The sequence below is a fragment of the Sciurus carolinensis genome, chromosome 5 (genome assembly GCF_902686445.1).
Source record: "Sciurus carolinensis chromosome 5, mSciCar1.2, whole genome shotgun sequence".
In the NCBI taxonomy this organism is placed as follows: Eukaryota; Metazoa; Chordata; class Mammalia; order Rodentia; family Sciuridae; genus Sciurus; species Sciurus carolinensis.
Window position 1 is genome coordinate 129,841,552 of NC_062217.1, and position 18,998 is coordinate 129,860,549.

Genomic DNA, 18,998 nt, shown 5'->3' on the forward strand with positions numbered 1-18,998 from the left:
TAAACCCTCCCTCCCCACCCCTCCACTTCTTTGATTTAACAAGCCTGCTAGAAAACAATAGTGATTTCCGCATCGATCATAAACAGAAGTGATTACCATACAATTACAGCCTGAACCATCAGCCTGGATGCAATCACAGAGCCGCATTGTAAATCGGAAGACAATTGCCTGCGGAATTACCCCCAAATTGGTTTAAGTGGCAACAAAGGAGTGTTGGCATTTTGGCATTTTGGGGAGGGGCGGAGGGAATGCTAGTGGTCCTGGCAGAAGAGGGTTCTCATGAGGAGCTCCCTGGTACCTTCCTCGGCACTGAGGGGGTAGCTTGCTAAGGGGAGCTAACTCCCCCCCACCCCCGCACCCCGCATTCTTTTCCCTTCAGTTACTGCTCCTTGCCCGTCTTGGCACAGTGTTACAGACTCAGTTATACTACTGTGTGAGTGGCTAAGTGTGCCTTCAATTTGGGGCAGTGGGAGGGAGCTGATACCACTCCCTTCTCACCTGGCCCTTCTGGGTCACCTCATCCCTCCAGGATTTTCGGGCCAGGAACCTCCTACATTTTGTCCAGAGCAGCCCCCTCCTTCCCACAGCTGTAGTGTGCCCCTGAATCCTTCCCAGCCATGCTGGCCAACTAGGGCCCACAGTACCCACCAGGTGGGCTGGGGCAGCCCTCCTGGGAGGCAGCCTGCTGGCCTCTGCTGCAGCACATTCAGGAGGTGCTCCCGGGCAGCTTCAGTTGACCCAGGCTTGCTCCTTTCCAGCCCAAGCTTTGTGAATGGTCCTTGGCCAGCAGGACGCCTCTGCGCTGAAGACTGGACTCTTATGCTCCAGCTGTTCTGCAGTGGCACATCTGCTCTGGGTGGTGATTGCTTTTTGGGGTCAGGCTGCCCTGAAGCTACTGGGAATGTCTGCCTGTCACTGGCACACAGATCCGACCGTGTGTGACAAATCCAGGCTGCACAGGCCTTTGCACATCCTGCCTGGCCCTCACAGTGTTTGCACGTGCTTGTGATTTGAGAGGGATGGGGGTTTGCTGGTGATTGAACCAGGGGCACTTTACCACTGGGCTATATCTGCAGTCCTTTTTGTTTTTTATTTATTTATTTATTTATTTATTTTTTGCGGTACTGGGGATCGAACTCAGGGCCTTGTGCTTGCAAGGCAAGCACTCTACCAGTTGAGCTATCTCCCCAGCCCTTATTTTTTGTTTTGAGACAGGGTCTAACTAAGTTGCTGAGGTGTTGCTGAGTGGTTGAGGCCAGCCTCCAAATTACGGTTCTTCTATCTTTAGCCTCCCGAGTCTCTGGGATTACAGGAATGCGCCATCATGCTCAGCTGCTGCTTGTGATTTTACTTGTTTCTGATTTTTAAAAAAAAAAAAAAAAGTCTGTTGGGGTAAGGAGGCTTGTTCCGAGTCACACAGTCCATTGGTGAGCAGCAGTCAGGCAGACGGGGGATCTGGCCTGGAGTCTGACCTACCCTGCGACCTCAGGCACACCAACCATGTGAACAAGCCCCGCCATCACGAGCTTGCTCCTCGAAGGTGTTCCATCTGTGCATCACATGTCCCATCCCATTGCAGCCCCAAGAGGGAATGACCAGGTCCCCAGTGAGGGCATTAAGGGCCAGAGTGGGGACTGAGCTCTCCCAGAGCCCTCAGATTCCTAGTGACAAAGTGATTTGACCCCACCACCTGCCAGACTTCCAAGCCTGGGCTCACAGGTGTCCTGTAAGGGAGGAGAGAGCCTCATGGCCTTGAGCTCTCTGACTGGTCACCATGGCACTGAGGACTGCTGCTCGGTCACCCTGATCACCCTGCAAAAGCTTCAGGGCAGGGTCTGATCTGGGATTAGTATATTTAGAACCAAAATTCGGAGCCCCTCTCTGCCCTGAGCTCTGGGGCTTGGTGTTGTGTTTGGCTTGGCCTGAGGGGCTGGGGCAGGCTGGGGTGACCCTGCACCTGCACCCACCTCCAGCATGGCATTGAAGCCACTGATCTGGCAGAGATGCTGGCCACATGACCTCTGCAGCATGAAGTGTGGGCAGACAGGAGGCTGCGGGGCCCCGCCTGCCCACCAGGGCCTCTGCCCTTACTGTCTGTCTGCTGGGAGCCGGCGTCCGTTGCGAAGGTGGACCTTGAAGCCACAGAGTTCCACGATCCTCCGGTTCTGCCTCTGCCTTGTTAGGGTTTGTGGCATCTTTACCTCTGAGCTGCTGCTGCTTTTTCTTTAGAATGGGAAGACGACCTGCGTCTCTGGACTGAGACTAAAGGGGTGATTGCCAACATTCAGGGCTGCTGTCCTCTTTGGTCTCAGAATCCAGAAGGGAGGGATCTGAGCCTTGTGGAGGACTTGTCAGGGGCCAAGCCCTGCGTGGTTACGTGAAGGCTAACCCAACCGCTGAATCTGCACTGTCCCACCCAGGAGCCAGTAGACCCATGTGGTGATTGACACTTAAATTTAATTAATTAAGGTTAGATGGAATTTAAACTCCGTTCCTTGGTTGCAGTAGCCACAGGTCAAGTGCTCCATAGGTTTACGTGCCCCTGACTCTGGTTTCAGACCGCGCAGATCTAGAACAGGTCCATCGCTGCAGAAAGTCTGTCACAGTGATGCGAAACACTCTCATCCCAGTTCACAGTGTGACACTGAGGACCAGGTCTGTAATGGGTCAGGCCCAATGTCTCAGCTGGGTGAGGCAAGCTGGGAAACTCACAGGCCTGTTGGCTCCAGGTACTGGTTCTGTCTGTCAGCACATGGCAGGTGCCCGGATCACCCAGCTCAGACACTTCCCCTTTCCCAGGCCTCCTGTGGGCAAGAGCTGGGTGTTCTTGCCGGGTGCTTGGGGCAGGTAGGTGTTGAGCGGATGATGGGATGAATGACTGAGCAAACACCGCCTGGTGAAACTTTGAGGCGAACTTGGCTCCCCTCCTGATGGAGTTAATGTGGGGCGACAGAGCCAGCGACTGAGGAGTGATGGATGGCTCCTCTCTCGAGATAAATGTGGCAGTCAGGGTAATCGGATTGTGTGTGACGGTCTAATTTGTAGGCGAGGGTAGGAAGCGCCCAGCCATGCCTCGCCCCAGCCGCCCATATTAGTTTAATCAAATGCCCGGTATCTAAATGACTGGGCCCAGTGATGGATGGGGTGCGCTTTGTTAAACGCTGTTGCCCTATCGAGTCAAACTACCCAAGGCCCTGCCAGGCTCCTGGGCACTTCAATTTGTTTCTTCATCCTTGGTTATCTCTGCATGGGGTGGGGAAGTAGCTGGGGCTCTTCTGTCTCTCTCAAAGTCCCTGGTTTTTCATGGAGGAGGAAGAGGAAGGCAGAACTGGGGAGGAGGGACATGAGGTCACCTTCCATCTCCTCTGAGAATCCCAACCCTCCAGAACCTGGAGCATCACCTGCACCATGTGGCTGGAGGGCCTTTGCACTTTCTCGGTGGACTCTGCAGGACACCAGAAGTTCTCCACTGTGCTCTCGGAAACTTTATCAACCTCCCCTATGGTTAGTGCTGGTCTCTCTGCCTTGAGACTCTTCCCCAACCCTAAGACCGTGGAGGAATTCTTCTTGTCACCCTGTATCACCGTCTCAAGCCTCCCCCCACCATTTTTTGGTCTGTGGTGTGAGGTAGGGATCAAGGTCACTCTGAGCTCTGAGCATCTCCCAGGTGGGAGAGATCAGACAGAAGAGACAGGGCCCTGCCCTTCAGGAGTGGCAGTGCATTTGATATGAAACAGACATTCTTGAAAAGGGGGTTCAGGACAGGTGTAGAGTGGGATTTTGTGTCCGGGGGGCAACTCTCACCCGACAGGTGGTACTCCTGCCTTCCCTCAAGGATACTTGTCCTGGAGTGCCGGACATGGTTCTGGGCGTCGTGGGTTTGTTTGTGCATGCAGCATGTGGCAGCCTTGGCCCTGGAGAGCTTTGGTTCCAGTGTGGGGAGTGGAGAGTCACCGAATAAGGTTTCCTACAGCAGAAGCCGACAAGTGCTCCGGAGAGCAGTGAAGCAGGGAGCAGCAATAGGGGCAGGCAGGCGACAGGCTGTGTTGCCATCCATAAACTGGAAAGCCAGGGAAGCCGGACTGAGGGAGGGCTCGGGGGCGTCTAGGCGAGAACCTTGCAGGCAGAGGTTGCAAAACCCTGATGGGAGTCCCTGATAGAACAATCCTGCAAGGAAAAGCCACAAGCCACCAGCCGTGGTCCCCTGGTGAGAAAATGAGGGGGTTGTGTTTTTCGAGACTTAACACTTTTCTCCTTCTCTTTCTGTCTCTTTCCGTAGTACCAGGGATGGACCCAGGCTCTCATGCAAGCTACACACTTGCTCTGCCCCTGAGCCTCACCCCCAGCTCTTTTTATTTTTTATTTTGAAACGGGGTCTGGAATTTCGATCCTCCTGCCTCGGCCTCCCAAGTAGCTGGAGTTCCAGGCATGCACAGTGCCCAGCTGCTTCTCTGTATGCCTAGTTACATGCACGTACTACCTCTTCAAAATAACATTTCAGAGTTAGGAAATGGAACCGTGAGGTGAATCATCACATGTTACGGAAGAACTGTGGGTCCTGATCCCTATTGTGGGCTCTACCTGAATGTTAGCTCTACAAAGGGAGTAGATTTGTGTATTACTTATGCAAGTAAAACGTAATCTTATTAATTAAAGCGAATAGTTCCACTCTATGGACCGTTATCACTGGTTGCCCTTGGGCAGTTTCCTTAGCCTCTCTGAGGCCCAATTTCCTCCTGTAAAATGGAGGTAGTGATCTCCACTTTGCAGGATTGTCAGGAAGATGAATGGAGAAAAGGGATGTTCCGAGTTTCTGCCTGGTCTGTAGTTGACCTTCCTGAGGACGTGTCCTTGTATAACCTGGCTCTCTTAAGGGCAGAGAAAGAGAGCCTGTCCTGTCCTCAGATTTGCCAGGGGCTCAAGACCCCAGGAAGGTCCAGACTGTAATCTGGCTCCTCCAGGGGTACTTGGGTTTGCTCCAGACCCCCAGTCTAACCACCATCCAGAACCCTGTGGCCCTGCGGGGTGGTCATTTGTCTGACTGAGCCAGCCCTTCAGCTCCAAGCTTGTCCAGCTGATCTCCAGCTCCGACCCCTCCCGCCCAGTGTTCCTTCTCTCTCTCTCTCTCTCTCTCTCTCTCTCTCTCTCTCTCTCTCTCTCTCCCTCTCCTCTGTGCGTGCAGTGTTAATTTCTCATGGCCTCCATCAGAGGCAGAAGGCAGAGAGCTGTTTCCTGCAGGGAGAGAGCAGGCGCTGGAGGGGGAAGAGGGAGGGAGGGCTGCGTGGTGATTAAACACTGCAGAGGCCTAAACAAATGACGCTCCTCCCCCAGCGGCTCTGGAAGAGAAACAGGGAGCCAGACTGAGCTGCAGATGGTCCAGGCTGCGTTCTGTCCCCTGACATACCTGGGGCTGCTTCCTGAGAACCTGCAGGGATGCTGAACCTGGCAAGACCTAACTCAGTCCTTACAGCCACTTTGTACCTTGGGTCCCGAGGCAGAGAGGGCTCAGGACGTGCAGCTGACACACCTGCAACTGTCAGAGCCAGCGCCACTGTGGGAGGACAACCGTGCCACCTCCTAGAGTAGGAGCTTTAATTAGACCACACACTCGGAATGCTGAGAACAGGGCCTGTCTCCAATCAAGTCCTGCATCAGCAGCCACTGTCAGGGCTTCCCCCTCGCACCTTTAGAGCATCTAGGTGAGGAAGGTTTGCCTACAGGTGAAGAAACAGGTGCACACACCCGCTGGGGCCTATCCAAGATCGCACGGTTCCTAACTCGTCGATGAGGCCAGGGCTCCACCCACTTCCGACTCCCTGCCCAGTGTTCCTTCTCCTTTCCCACAGGCCAGGGAAAGAGTCCAGGGTCAAACCTCTAGGGCCCTGAGTGCAAAGGCGAAGGGAGGTCAGCAGCAGCCTGGGAGAACGTTTGCCAGGCACACGGTTGAGCTCGAGTGTTCCGAAAGCAGAGGGGAAAGAGACCCCTTCACTCAGCACTGGAGCACCTGTGTCTCGTCCGGAGAGGTGCTTCTCAAAGTGAGGTCCTGGACTGGCAGCGTCAGCATCGCCCAAGAACTGGTTAAGCTGCGGGGTCTTTGGCTCCACCCCAGGCTCGCCAAATCCAAATCCCCGCTGGGGAGTGAGGCGCAGCTTGGGTGTTGTAACCAGCCTTCCACATGATTCTGATGCTTGTCAAGATGGATGCTTTTGTCACTGTGAACCAAATACCTGAAAAGAGCAACTTAGAGGAGGGAAAACTTATTTGGGGCTCACGGTTTCAGAGGTTTTAGTCCACAGACGGGCAGTCCCTTGCTCTGGGCCCAAGGTGAAGTGGCAGATCAGGGAGGATGAGTGTGGTGGAGGGAAGCTGCTCCCCACTCATGGCAGCAAGGAAGCAGAGAGTTGGGGGGAAGGAGTCACAGAGAAGATGTACCCTTCTAGGACACGCTCCAGGGACCTACCTCTTCAGCCACGTCCCACCTGCTTACAGTACCACCCAGTCCTTCAGACTAGGATGGACTGATTAAAAGCTCTTAAAATCCAATCACTTTACCTCTGGACATTCCTGCATTAACACAGGAGCCTGTGGGGACACTTCATATCTAAAGCATAACAATGGAGAGCCCCTGGCCTGGAGAGCCAAGTCTTTAGTCCTGCCCTGGAACTCCCCCATCCGGGATGTGGATCACCCAGACATCACCCAGGTGTGTTGTGCCCTGAGCAACAGATGTAGCCCGGGGCACTGGATGTAAAAGGAATTCTTGTAACCCATTCTTATTTTATTGCAACGAAGCAAGTGAATATTTACAAAAGAATCATTTCTTCGGGTAAAGGATATTCTGCAAAGAGAAGAATCTCTGATTCCTGCCCTACTCTCCAGTGGACCATAAATTTAGTCTTTATGTCAGGTTTGTTCTGAATGGTGTCTGAGTAGAACCAGTGACAGCTGTGACTAAAACAGTAATAGCGTTATAAAATGGACAGACATTCCCCAAATGCGCCAGGGAAGCTAGCTTAGGAGGACCCAGCAGGATGAGTAGAGGTCAGTCGGGTGTTGCAGGCAGCAGGGTCATCCATCTGCTGACACCTGTCGGGCACCTGGAGAGGTAGTGATGGCCAGCAAGGGTGGTTTTCCAGGTCCTATGAGGAATCTACGCTTGGGCTTCTTGAAAAAGGCATAAAACAACCAGCTAGGAAGCCCAATGGAGAAACATGAAACACACAGGCAGTCACTGTCTCGCTTGATGAGTGGCTAAGAGAGAAACCCTGCACCTCGGCTTTGGGTGGAGAACCTTTTGAAGGTTGTCCTCTCCCACAGTGCGGGGTCAGGAGGGAACATCTCCACCACCGCATGCCGTGCTTGGAGAGCTGAGCCAGTGCCAGGTGCCTCCTGAGCATAAAATACCTACAGCTGGCAGGAAGCCCACCTCCACCTCCACGGCCCACCTGCCCAGCAGCGCAGGCTTTGCCTGCTTTAAATCTCAGGTTCACCAGCCCAGAATCGGAAGGAAGGGTTACTCTCTGTTTCTTGCACCAGGAACCTGAGACTTTTAGAAGCCACCCGAGTCAGTCAGCCAGGGGAAGCAGAAGCAGGTAAGCATGGGGCAAGGCAAGGGGTCCAGGTGGCTGGAGGTAGGAGGAAGTGCCCTTCATGAGTGACCTGAATCCAAACTCAGCACTTGAAGGTGTGGATCGCCCAGCAAAACTCCACCCAGTGTCTCTGCTGCTTGTCACCGTGGCACACCTCCCTTAGTCCCTCTGTAGACTGAGGAACTGTCCAGGTGGCTCCTTTGTAGAAACAAAGGTGCCCTGGGATTGGCACCTCCCCAAGGCTTTGTGTCTGGATCAGAATCCCAAGACCAAGTCTCTGCTCTGGTTTCATAAGTGTGGACTGGACCAAATGAAACCACCATTTTAGGGGTCTTGAGGGTTGTCCCTGGCTGCTGGCTCCCTGGGGAAGAGCCAAGGGTCTGGGATTGGACATGGAACCCAGGGTAAATTGAGGGAATGCACAGCAAGGCCTCCCAGGGCCCAAACTCACAGTCTGCTGCCATTCGTGAAGGCTGAGATGTTGAGAGCCAGGGCTCTGTAGGGTCCTAGGAGGGCCTGGCCTCCCTCCAACCTCTCCTTTTTATGCTGGTGGGGAAGACACAGCCAGACTGCATGCATCCAGCTGAGAAGCCTCAGAAAAGTAAATTACCCAGGGAAGAAATTGATTCCTGTAACCCCTCCTTAGCCCTCCAGCTCCCTGAGAGCGAGCAACGGGCAGTGGTGTTTAGCCCAGAGGAGAGACTGTGCGTGCAGAATGGAGAACAGTCTCTCAGGGTGGCTCCTGCTGGAATGAGGCCTGCGTGCTGCTCCAGGGCCCCTGGGGGTGGAGGGCTCCGGGCACAGCCGGTGTGGTTCGTTCCTCACCTTGCAGATGCACTGGCCTGGTGCGCGTTGCCCCTCCGCCAGCTTGGGGAGAGCATCCTCACCGCCCTGAGTAGGCTGACCTCATCTCCTCGTGGCGCGCTAAACCTCTGGCTTCTCCTCCACCTGCCTGCTCAGGCTGTCCTTGGGGGTATAATGGAGGTAGGGGGAGTCCTGGCTCTCGGCAGCACACCCACGGTCACTGGTGCATCCTTGAGACCAAGGAGATCTTGTATTGGAGCCCACGTCCTCCCAGATTATAGAGGGCAAGTGCACAGAGACCCCTCACCCCAGCCCCGGCTCCAGTCTGTTGGGAAGGAAAGATTCAGCCGGTGGGCAAGGACCCTGAAAGGGGAGTTGTGACCGTCCTTGTCCCCAGCACACTTCATTATTGAAACTACCTGGTTTCCCACTGAAGTGGTCGGGAGCTCCCCACCCTTGCCCCACAGTCAGCAAATGTCTATCCCTGGGGTAAAAACAGACCTTGGTCTTGGCCTGCCTCCCACTCCGGTGTGCCCTGAGGCAGGTTACCTAACTTCCCCAAGGTGGGAGTTGTGGCTGGGCCCCACCTCTGCAGGCTTGTGAGGCCTGGGGAATGAGGGAAGGACAGGCCAGCCCCTCTCAGGAGTGCAGTCCCCAGCGACCACTCCCTGCCCGTTGCTCTCCACTGACAGCTGTGCTTTGACCCCTACCCAGACCTGTCCTCAGACTGGTGGCACTTTGGAGTGGGGGTGCTTTGCAGAGTGCAACCCCCAAGAACAAAGGGGCATTCTCTTTTTGATGAAAGCATGCTCTTGATCTTGAACTGAGGTGTCCTTGCAATTGAGCCTGCCTAATCTAGGCGGGTCAGGCAGTGGTGTGAGGTGGGCAGGGAATTTTTCAGGTTGGGATTTTTCTGAAGCCCAGAGAGAGGCTCAAGCCATCTGGCATCTCCTCCTGGTCCCTGCATCTTGCTCATCTGGCCCATGGGTGAGGGATAACCAAACCGGTTTGGGAATCAGCCCTGCAGAAGCTGAGGTCCCCCAGAGTTCAGTTCCCAGGGTGCGTTCACACGCTTTGAGACTCCAGCTCCTGCCAACCCAGGGGCCCTTGGGGAAAGGGGGTGGGAGCAGGCAGGAGTTCTCTGGAGGAAGGGACAGCCTGAGGCCTTCTCTTGCCTGGGCTGGACCACAGCCTGGGCCGTTCACACCCAGGCTGGGGAAGCAGGTAGTTTCAGGGGGACGAGCCATGAGTGTCTACATCTCAGGCCAACTGCACCCTGGACCAGCTCCTTGCATGTGGGGCCTGGGTGCATGCAAGGACAAAGGAGTAGACAGGGTGTCACAGTCACGCAAAGCCAAAGGGCCATCAGACAGTTTCTCCTAGTTTTGTCCTTCCTGCCTACATAGTGATGGAGATGATGGAGCAGGGAGCAAAAAGTAAGAATGATCTAGAAAATCCAGAAGCAGTTGAAACTCAGAACAGGTGCTGCTGATGGTGATGGAACAGCCTTTTTCCAGGATAGTGAGATCCCCCCCCACCCCCAAGGAAAACCACTCTGGTTTTAGGTTCTAGCAGTTAGCTGTCAGGGCCACCAAAGTCCATCCCACTGCCCCCCAGGAAGGACGTATCCTATAAGCAAGAACTCCTGGCCTTTCAACTGAGATTGCAGAGAGCTCCCAGCCAGCCGGCCTACACTCTGGGAACTCACCTGTGCCAACCCCTGACCTCAGTGAGTCCATTCCCCTCTGCTGCCTGCCTTGCTAACCTGGGATCCTGGGCAAGGTGGCTCTTCCACCTCCACCTCATGCTTCTCAGGGAGGTACGCCTACAGGAGGCAGGAGTGTGCCCTGTCAAGGGTGATGCCCACCCAGGCCCTGAGAGACATGGCCCCATTGTAAGATCAGAGGGCAGTGCCTGCTACTTCTTACATGCAGCCCAGAGAGGGCTTGTCACACAGGAAGTGGTAGCAGACTAGGACCCAAAGCTGGGGATGAGCCTGCTCATAGGCATGATGTCACAGGCTGGGGTACAAAAGGGAAACCGTGTGTATCAGCAGCAGAGCCGCTGTCCTAGGGAGTGATTGTGTTCGGACCACCCATCTTGGATCTTAACTTCCCCATTGACAAAATATAGGTAGTCTCAAACTTGGGCAGCCCCTTGGGGGCCCCTGGGAAGCAGAGGTGCAGAGCAGCTGGAAATATGTCTTTGTGCTCTCATAGTCCTGTCAGGCCCTCGCCATCCATGGCCAGTTGAGCAGGGCCAGATGGTCACCCCATTTTACATGTGCACACATATGACCCTGAGACTGCACCAGGGTTCAGTGGCCTCCTCAGAGTGTCACCTGTTCTTCTGGGGCTCACTAGTCACTATCCCCCAGCCTGAGGGCTCCAGGTCACCAACCCTCCTGCCGCTTGGTGGTCATGTGCTTCTTGCTGGGAGCAAAAAGTGGGAGTAGGAACCCCAGGCCCTCTGCTCCCGCCACCTCCTGTAGCACACAGAGCAGGGGCCTCATGGGTGGGGGCTTTGCCCACTGTGCAGGTCTCTTAGTGGGCCCAAGCGGAGAGGGTGGCTGCAAAGCCCATCCCACGCAGTGCCCAGTGCTCCTGAGGAAGAAAGTGTCAGCCACACTGCCCAGCAGGCACTGCCAGGCCTGGGAGCTGAGTGAAAAACTCCAGCAAGCAGGGCGAGTGCCCAGGGCCTGGGGTCCGCCTGTGCAGAGCATCTGACAACGAGAACATTGATCGGGGCACATGGGTGCTAGGGAGTATCTTTGCCTGCACCAGAACGCCCCAGTGTGAAGGAGGTGGTGACGGGCTGGCTTTTTTTTTTTTTTTTTTTTTTTGACATTTATGAGCATTCATGTGATCCTCTTGGGAATTAAGAGTTGAATAAAAGAAACAACAGGGACAGAGGCCTGTTATCCCCTTCAGGGGATGCTCAGCTTTGTTGGCCCTACAGAGGAGAACATAGGAAAAAAATTAAGAGCTTATTCTTTTTTTTTTTTTTATTTCCCTGGTGGTACTGAGAATTGAACCCAGGAGTGTTCTACCTCTGAGATATATCACCAGCCTTTGAATTTTTCTTTTAATTTTGAGACAATGTCTTGCTAAGTTGCCAGAGCTGGCCTTGAACTTGTGATTCTCCTGCCTCAGCCTCCTAAGTCGGTAGGAGTATAGGCATGAGCTATTGCTCCAGGCAACAGTTTATTCTTCTAGAATGCTTTCTTTGTGTTTGCCATTATACCAGCATTGTATGTGTGAGTTTGTTTAATCCTTGTAACTTATGAGAAAAGTAATATTTCTTATTCCCATTTTGCAGAAGAAAAACAAAAGCCCAGGATGCTTAGGGAACATATCAAGCTACTCTCTGGGAAGATGAGATTTGAACCCAAGCAATCTAACTCTAGGGCCTGTGTTTTTGACCATTTTGCCTCCTGGAGGTAGGAGGTAGTTGGCATTTTCTAGCTTCCCAGGTTCCACTTGGGACTTTCTGGTTCAAGACATCTCTCTCAGGTGCAGCAGCACACACCTGTAATCCCAACGGCTTGGGAGGCTGAGGCAGGAGGATCACGAGTTCACAGTCAGCCTCAGCAACTTAGCGAGACCCAAGCAACTCAGTGAGACCCTGTCTCAATAAAAATATTTTTAAAAGACTGGGGATGTGGCTCAGTGGTTAGGTACCCCTGGGTTCAATCCCCAGTACCAAAAAACAAAAGGTATCTCTCTTGCCAGGCATATTGGCCCATACCTATAATCTCAGCAACTTGAGAGTCTGAGGCATGAGGATCATAAAGCTCAAGGCCAGCCTTAGCAACTTAGTGAGCCCCCATCTCAGATTTTTAAAAAAAGGTAGAGGACTAGAGATGTAACTCAGTGGTAGAGTAACCCTGGGTTCAGTCTCTAGTGCTACTAAAAAAAAAAATCTCATCTGTCCTTCGTCTTGGGTCTCTTCAAACCACAGGCCAATGAGCAGGAAAGCTTCCTCTTTTTGTACCTCTATTTTATTGTAGATAGGGTGAAGAGCCTAGCCTTGGGCCCTCTCACCCCCACACACACACACCTGCGTCCCCCCCACACACCATTTTTCTGCATACAAGAATGGGGTCTGGAGCCATGGGTGCTGGACAAGGCAGAAGACCCCACTGCCTCTGACCCCCACTCCTCCAGCAGTGGTCTCAGGACCCGGTTTATGGGAGATGAAAGAAGATCTGAGGGCCAGAGTGTGTGGTCTGGACCTGTTCACCAGAAACCCTTAATGTGAGCACCAGCGGCACCAGTACTAACCCACACGCAGTGACATGAAAACCTGAGTTTCATGACCTGTCACTTCTGTCAGCTGCTTACCTTTATTTTCCATTACCAGCAGGGCTGTGCATGGCTGTGTGTACTGAGACCGTTGTCACTTGACTCTGTTGTGGGTTTTATTTGGTGACAGTGCCAATCTCTGAACACATTCTGACAGGATTGCACTTGAGGCTCTTGCCCCTGGAGCTGGGTTCCCCCCAGGAATGGTGAGCTGCTGGCAGGTTTAGACACCCGCAGGGCACTAGGTCATAGGCATCGCCCCCATCTTCCGGGTCTTGGAGGCAGGGCGCCGTGTCTGACCATCTCTGTGCTCCCTGTGTGCTGGATTATTTCTGTCTGTGACTCATAGCAACCTGGTAGTCATGTGTTGGCTGCAGACCATGTGCTAAACCCCATGCTGGTGCTGGGGTTGCAGAAGCCAGCCTCTCCAACCCTGTTGTGGCCTTGGGGAGCACACGCCCACACCCCACACCTTCCCCTGGCTAGCCTGTCTGTGATTCACATCTGTGTCCGTTGATCATCTCCCACCTGCCAGAGGTGGCCGGAACGCATGCAGGGGAAAAATTCCTGTGACAGCCACGTGGAGGGTGGGTTGGCAGGAGGCAGATCTCTCGACTGAGACAAATGATAGGACGCTCCTGGCATAATTCAAGAGAAAACCGTCAACGATGCTAAGGGTGTTTGGCTTGGAGTAGGCACGGAGCAAAGGAGCCAGCTGCAAAGACAATCCAGTCGGCAGGCGATGACTAGGGGGTGGCATGGGGGAGGGCCCATCTTCCAGAGGTGACTGGAGGTGCCTGGGATTCCAGTGGATGTGGGAACAGGAACCTGGAGCATGACTTGAAGGGAAGGGGAGGGAGAGAGGGGCCCAGCTCTCCCGCACATGACTCACCAGGCAAGGCCCCCAGCTTCCTGTTGGGGAACAGGATCACTCACTTGTCTCCCGTCAGAGTGTCTCTTGTGGCCTTAGTAAACTGATGGTACAGAAGCATCTAAAAATGCATCACTAGCATTTTGGGTGGAATAGTGAACCCCACTTGCATTCTTCCAAGCTCCCCCCACCCCTCCGCGTGACTTTCCTGCCCTTGCCCTGCCCCCAGAGCACGGTTTGAGAATGACAGCCCCTCTACTTCCCAGGCCCGTTCCTGGGCATCTCTGAGTGCTGTGCAGTCCTGGGGGTCTCGTGGGTCTCAGAATCTCCCCCAGCACGCACACACAGCTCCTCTGTTCTCTGGCAGCCTTTTAGCTGCTGACACGCGCTTTGATACTCAATCTGCCTTTGTTTCATTTGGCGTGTGGTTCCCTGGGCTGCAGCGGGTTGGATAAAGCGCCTGCTCTGCCCTTACATCCGGGTCCCTGTGCCCTCCTCCAGACTGCCTTTCATCCCTCCCAGACCGGCTCCCAGCCCTTCCCATTCCCAGATCTTACCTGGAACCAGCATTCCAGGCCTCGCTTCACAATCCATACCTCGCCGCCCAGCTCCACCGGGAGGACCTTTTTCCCTGTGGCCTCTGCTGCCTCTGATTTCTTGCTCCTTTCTAAGCTGGAAGCCAGCCTGGTGAGGCACAGCCTTCCCTTTTTGCCTGAGCAAGCCTGTCTGCTCCCTATGGTGGCCAGAACCAGCCCGCGCCTCCCCTCCACCCCAGCGCCCTCACCAGCCACTAACAAAGGCTGGTCTCCGCTGCTCTTGAGAGTAGTGTAGCTGCACCCTCCCTACCTGGGTGCACAGAGCAAATACAGGCCTGTCACTGCCCCGGAGGAGGCAAGCCAAGACTCCAGCGCCCTAGGGCTCTCCAGTCCAGTCTGCCTCACCCTTACCTGGTTTCCTGCTGCCTTTCCCTAAAGGACCATTGTGGAGGCTCCTGGCAACAAGGGGCGTTGCTGAAAAGTCTTTTGGGGGCAAATGTTGGGAACGTGGCTCTTCCTTAGTGCCAGCACTCAGACCTGCTTCCTGAGCCCCTCCTGGTCCTCAGCCCCTGCGGGCTTTCGTCCCAGTTCTACCCCACACGAGCAGCCTGGGGGCAGCCAGTGTGCTTGCCACCTTATCTGTAGCAGCCTTAGGTGCAGCACTAGACACACTCGTGGGGGACCCTGGGGAAGCAGAAGCACCTTCCTACCTCTTGGCTTCTGCTTAGGCTACACTCCATTGCGTCTTCCCTCATAGCAACATACTTCCTCACGGCTCATTTCTGATCAGAGCCTCCCAGCCTCACCGATGGGTGCCTGGACCACATCACATCCAGGAGAGGGGTTGATGGCTTCCTGGAGGAGGCAATAAATTGTATTCTAGGCAGAAACCAAGAGGTGGGAAATTTTTACTGCATCTTGTGGGACTGGCATGTGGGGAGGTGGTAGCATAGGCATAGAGAGGTGGCCCTGGAGCCTGCTGGGCAAAGGAGACCCAGGAACAAAAGACCACCTCCCGTCTCTGAGGTACTGTCCTGCCACAGTGAGCAGAGTGCATTTGCAGGTGTCTTACCAGCTGTCTGTGACTACACACAGACCCCATGCTGCCTACGGGCCAGATGCTGCTTTCAACACTGTATGGGCCTCACTGTCTTGGAAACATCACAGTAATCCTAAGGAGTAAGCATTTGTATTATGCCCATTTGACAGATAAACAAACTGAGGCCCAGAGAGCTTCTGTCATTTATCCAAGGTCACATGGCTATGAGGGTAGAAATGGATTTTGATTCCAGATTCTCAGGGTCTCTTGCCCTCTCAGGTGAGGAGAGATGAAAGTGAATGTTCCTCCCAGCTTGCTGGACTTGGCACGTTGTCCTTAGTGGCTTGGGCTTTGTGGTGGGAACTGTGCAGGGTTTCAGCCAGGGATGCTGACCCGGACCCCTTCCCCACAGCAACTCCAACACACAGTAGATGCTCAGGAGCTTTTGATTGAATCCTGGGTGAGTGATCGAATATCTTGGTCCCTAAGATGGGAATGGACTGCAGTGGTGGGAGCCTGGTGACAAAGACGCCAGTTAGGAGGGGCGGGGGTCATTTTAGATGTGTTAGGTTGGGCATGTTGCACACTGTACACCAGGGAGTTCAGGGAGTGCTTGGAAATCTGGTTGAGGCTCAGACTTGTCAGCCGAGGTCTCAAGGGACCCCACTGCTTCCCCAGCCCCCTTTGTGGGCATCATGAGATTGGCTTGAAAGGGCCCCCAATGGCACAGTGCCTGGACGGACTAGCAAGGATGACGGATGGGGCTTGAGGAGGAGCCCAGCTCCCTGCCAGCCCAAGAGCACCTGCCAGTCCCAGGTGCCCCAATAGGCCTGCCCCAAGGGAGGCGGCCAAGGGGATTTCTCTCAGGTCCTGCTGGAGCAGAGGGGGCCACCCTGGGAGGGGACCTGCTCACCTCTGCAGCCGGCTCCACAGGCCTCCCCTGCCTCCTGCCCCCTGGCTGTGGCTGACCTGTTTCCAGCAGCACCCCTGCTTCCCAGTTTCTGCTGGGCAGAAGGCACTCCCCTTGCCGACACCCCAGATTGGAAGGTGTCCAGAAGGGAGCACGGAGGAGCCAAAGTGCACCTCCACGTGCCTGGTCGGCTTTGGAGTATCTCACCTTAGAAATGCTCAGCTCTTTAGAGGGTGACCTTGGGTCACAGTGGCATCTGTTGCCAGCTGTGCAGGTAGCATGTACATGTCTGGCCACAGGTGCATCAGCGGGAGGCACACCACCTCTGTCAACAGGACAGGCAGTCACACATGCTGCCCAGGGCCGTCCTGGGGCCAAGCAAGCTGCGCTTTGTGAAAGGGGAAGACACATGTGGTCCTAGTTGCTGTTTTAATGTGATAAGGGGGATTTGGGGACAGCCCTGTTACCACTGGTGAGTGGGACTCTCAGGACAAGGCAAGAGGCAGCTGTGCTGGCTGCCTGGTGGTAGGAGGGGACTCGGGTCAGGACAGAAACTGCCGTTGCCAGGCACTCTGGTGCACCACACCTGCCTTCCCGGGCTGCCACCTGGTCCTTGGACTGTTGGTGCTGCATCCAGCCAGGGCACAGGACAAAGGCAGGTCAAGCAGGTGTGGAGGCCGGATCCGCCTCGCCGGAGCAGATGGCCCTTCCCAGATCAGATGTGCGCATGACCCGAGATCCAGGCACACCCAGAACCCTGCCTGACCTGTGTCACACTGTCCTTGTGCAATCCCCGCCTGCCTGGTCTGGCCCTGCCGGTCCTCCTGTCCTCTGACGGTGCTCAGACTCCCTTTTTGTCTATAAATTCCATGTGTTGTCATTAACTGGCATTTGCCTCCTACCAACTTGTGCTGGTTTGTGCCCTAATGAGAACATGCGCCGCGTCCGCCCCCCGGGAGCAGAGCTGCAGGAGGTGGGTGCGGGCACAGCCTCTGCCAGCCAGCCCCTCGGTGGCCAGGGCCCATGCCTCCCTCACCAGCGCCGCCTTTCCCTCTCCCTCGCAAGAATGTGGCCTTCCGGGCGTGTGAAGTTGTGGTGGCGTAATTCACATATCAAGCCAGGCTGCCGTGGCCAGGCCCTGCCACAAAGCTGTCCTGCCTTTATTCCTTTACAGAAAGCCACTTCACTAGGGATAGGAAGTCCAGGGCTGTCCTTGAGCAAGCAGGGGGCAGCCTGTGGCATTGAAGGAAAGCCCCGAGTCCCCGTGGTGCATGGTGTGGCTGACACCCAGGAGGAGCGAGGGCTGGGAGGGGAGGGGCGGGCAGCAGGCGGCACCGTCTGCAGCTGTCCTTTGTGTGGCAGCCGAGCAGTCCCCGCCGCTGCGATCGGGCAGGCCTCGTGCTTGGCGTGCAAATGAGTTTCCAGATGCCCAGTGCCCTCGCATAAGAAACCGTAACTAGGGGCCTGGGAGAAGAATGGAGCGATCTGGAAACACGTTCCTGTTTGTTCCCGACTCTGAATAGGCCGCCTCCCCTCCAGCGGCAGCAGATGTGTGCTGGACACCCGCCGAAGGAGCCTCTGCCAGTTTCTGGGCAGACACACGCCAGGGGGCAGGGGAATGTCTCCTTTCACACCCTCCTTCCTGTTGGCTGCAAGGTGACCCCACAGAGAGGGACAGGGCACATCTTTTAAGATGGAGACCATCCACAGCTCACCCCCGGGCAGCCAGGGGCCCCCTTGGGATGGCAGTCCCCATTTGCCTCCTGGGGGGGCATCTTTCTTTCCTACACGAGCCAAGCAAATGCACCCAGTGGCCCTGGCAAGACCCTTTGGGTGTTGTGCTGATGGGGACTCAGTTTGAAGTGCCCAGCCACTCCTGGTCACTGTGCATCCTGCTACCTTCCCCCAATACCAGCTGAGCCTGCTGAAGGGATGACTCGAGGTTCCTTACTAAATCAGAGGAGCTGGGAGACCACTTGGGCTTTTTCCTGTATGAGGGCTTCTGCCAGGAGCTGGGCACCATCCCTGTCTCTGCCACTCTCTGGCTGTGATTACTAGTACCTGAGTCTTGGTCTGTAGAATGGGAACAATAACAGGGAATATCCTGCACTGTATGGGCAGATGGAATAAAGGATGCAGGAGCAAGTCATATGGCGTCCAGATGGGCGACCTTTGAAGCGAGGGAATAGGCTTTGCACCCAGCCAAATGGCTAAGCAGAGTCCTCTGACAGGTCAGCTGCCTCCCAACCCCTCAGGCCATTGTGGCCGAAGTGCACAGGGCCGGAGTGCGGCAGCCGTGGAGGAGGGGTCTCCCTGGGCTGCACCATCTGGGTTCCCCACCTGCCCCTCCCCACAGCCTGGGGAGGAAGGCAGGGCAACAGTTATTACCCCTCTTTACCTCTAAGCAAACTGAGGTCCAGAGAGGGTCTGTGAGTGACTTAGAGTCACATGGCAAGGTGGCGACAGCCCAAGCTCCTCGGCTCCGTGGTACACTTTGGAACGATCCACTGGCCTGGGCCCAGATTGAGACACGCTAATCTTGAGCTTGCTTTGGGCTCCTGGTGGCCATATTGAGACAGCAAAGGATGAAAGAAAAGCACTCTTCCCCTATCACCTGGTGCAGTCAAGGCCTGGAGGCAGACAGCTCCCGCATCCATTTAGGGTCCCTGGTGGTCCCCAGCTTAGCCCCCACCACCCTCTGCTCTGGAAACCCTTTGTCCTCCTAAGCATTTGTGTCCAGCCACATGGGGACCAAGAGACATGTGCACACTCATGTGCTTGGCAGGAATTTCAGGGAGAGCCCTGCATACACTCCTGGCTTGTTGGCAGGCTCCAAGAAGGCTGTGGATTTTGCCCAAACCTTACCATTTTCGACCACACCCGTGTTAAGCTAACTGTTCCAAGTGCAAAGGGCTGAGCTGCTCTGGAAGTCTGGGGGAGGCAGG

At 55.1% G+C, this 18,998-nt stretch overlaps 1 protein-coding gene across 10 annotated transcripts in view; it reads left to right on the top strand.

Moving 5' to 3' along the window:
- Zmiz1 (zinc finger MIZ-type containing 1) overlaps positions 1-18,998 on the top strand; it is a 221,417-nt gene that overhangs the window by 169,432 nt on the left and 32,987 nt on the right. The gene's annotated exons all lie outside the window — the stretch shown is intronic.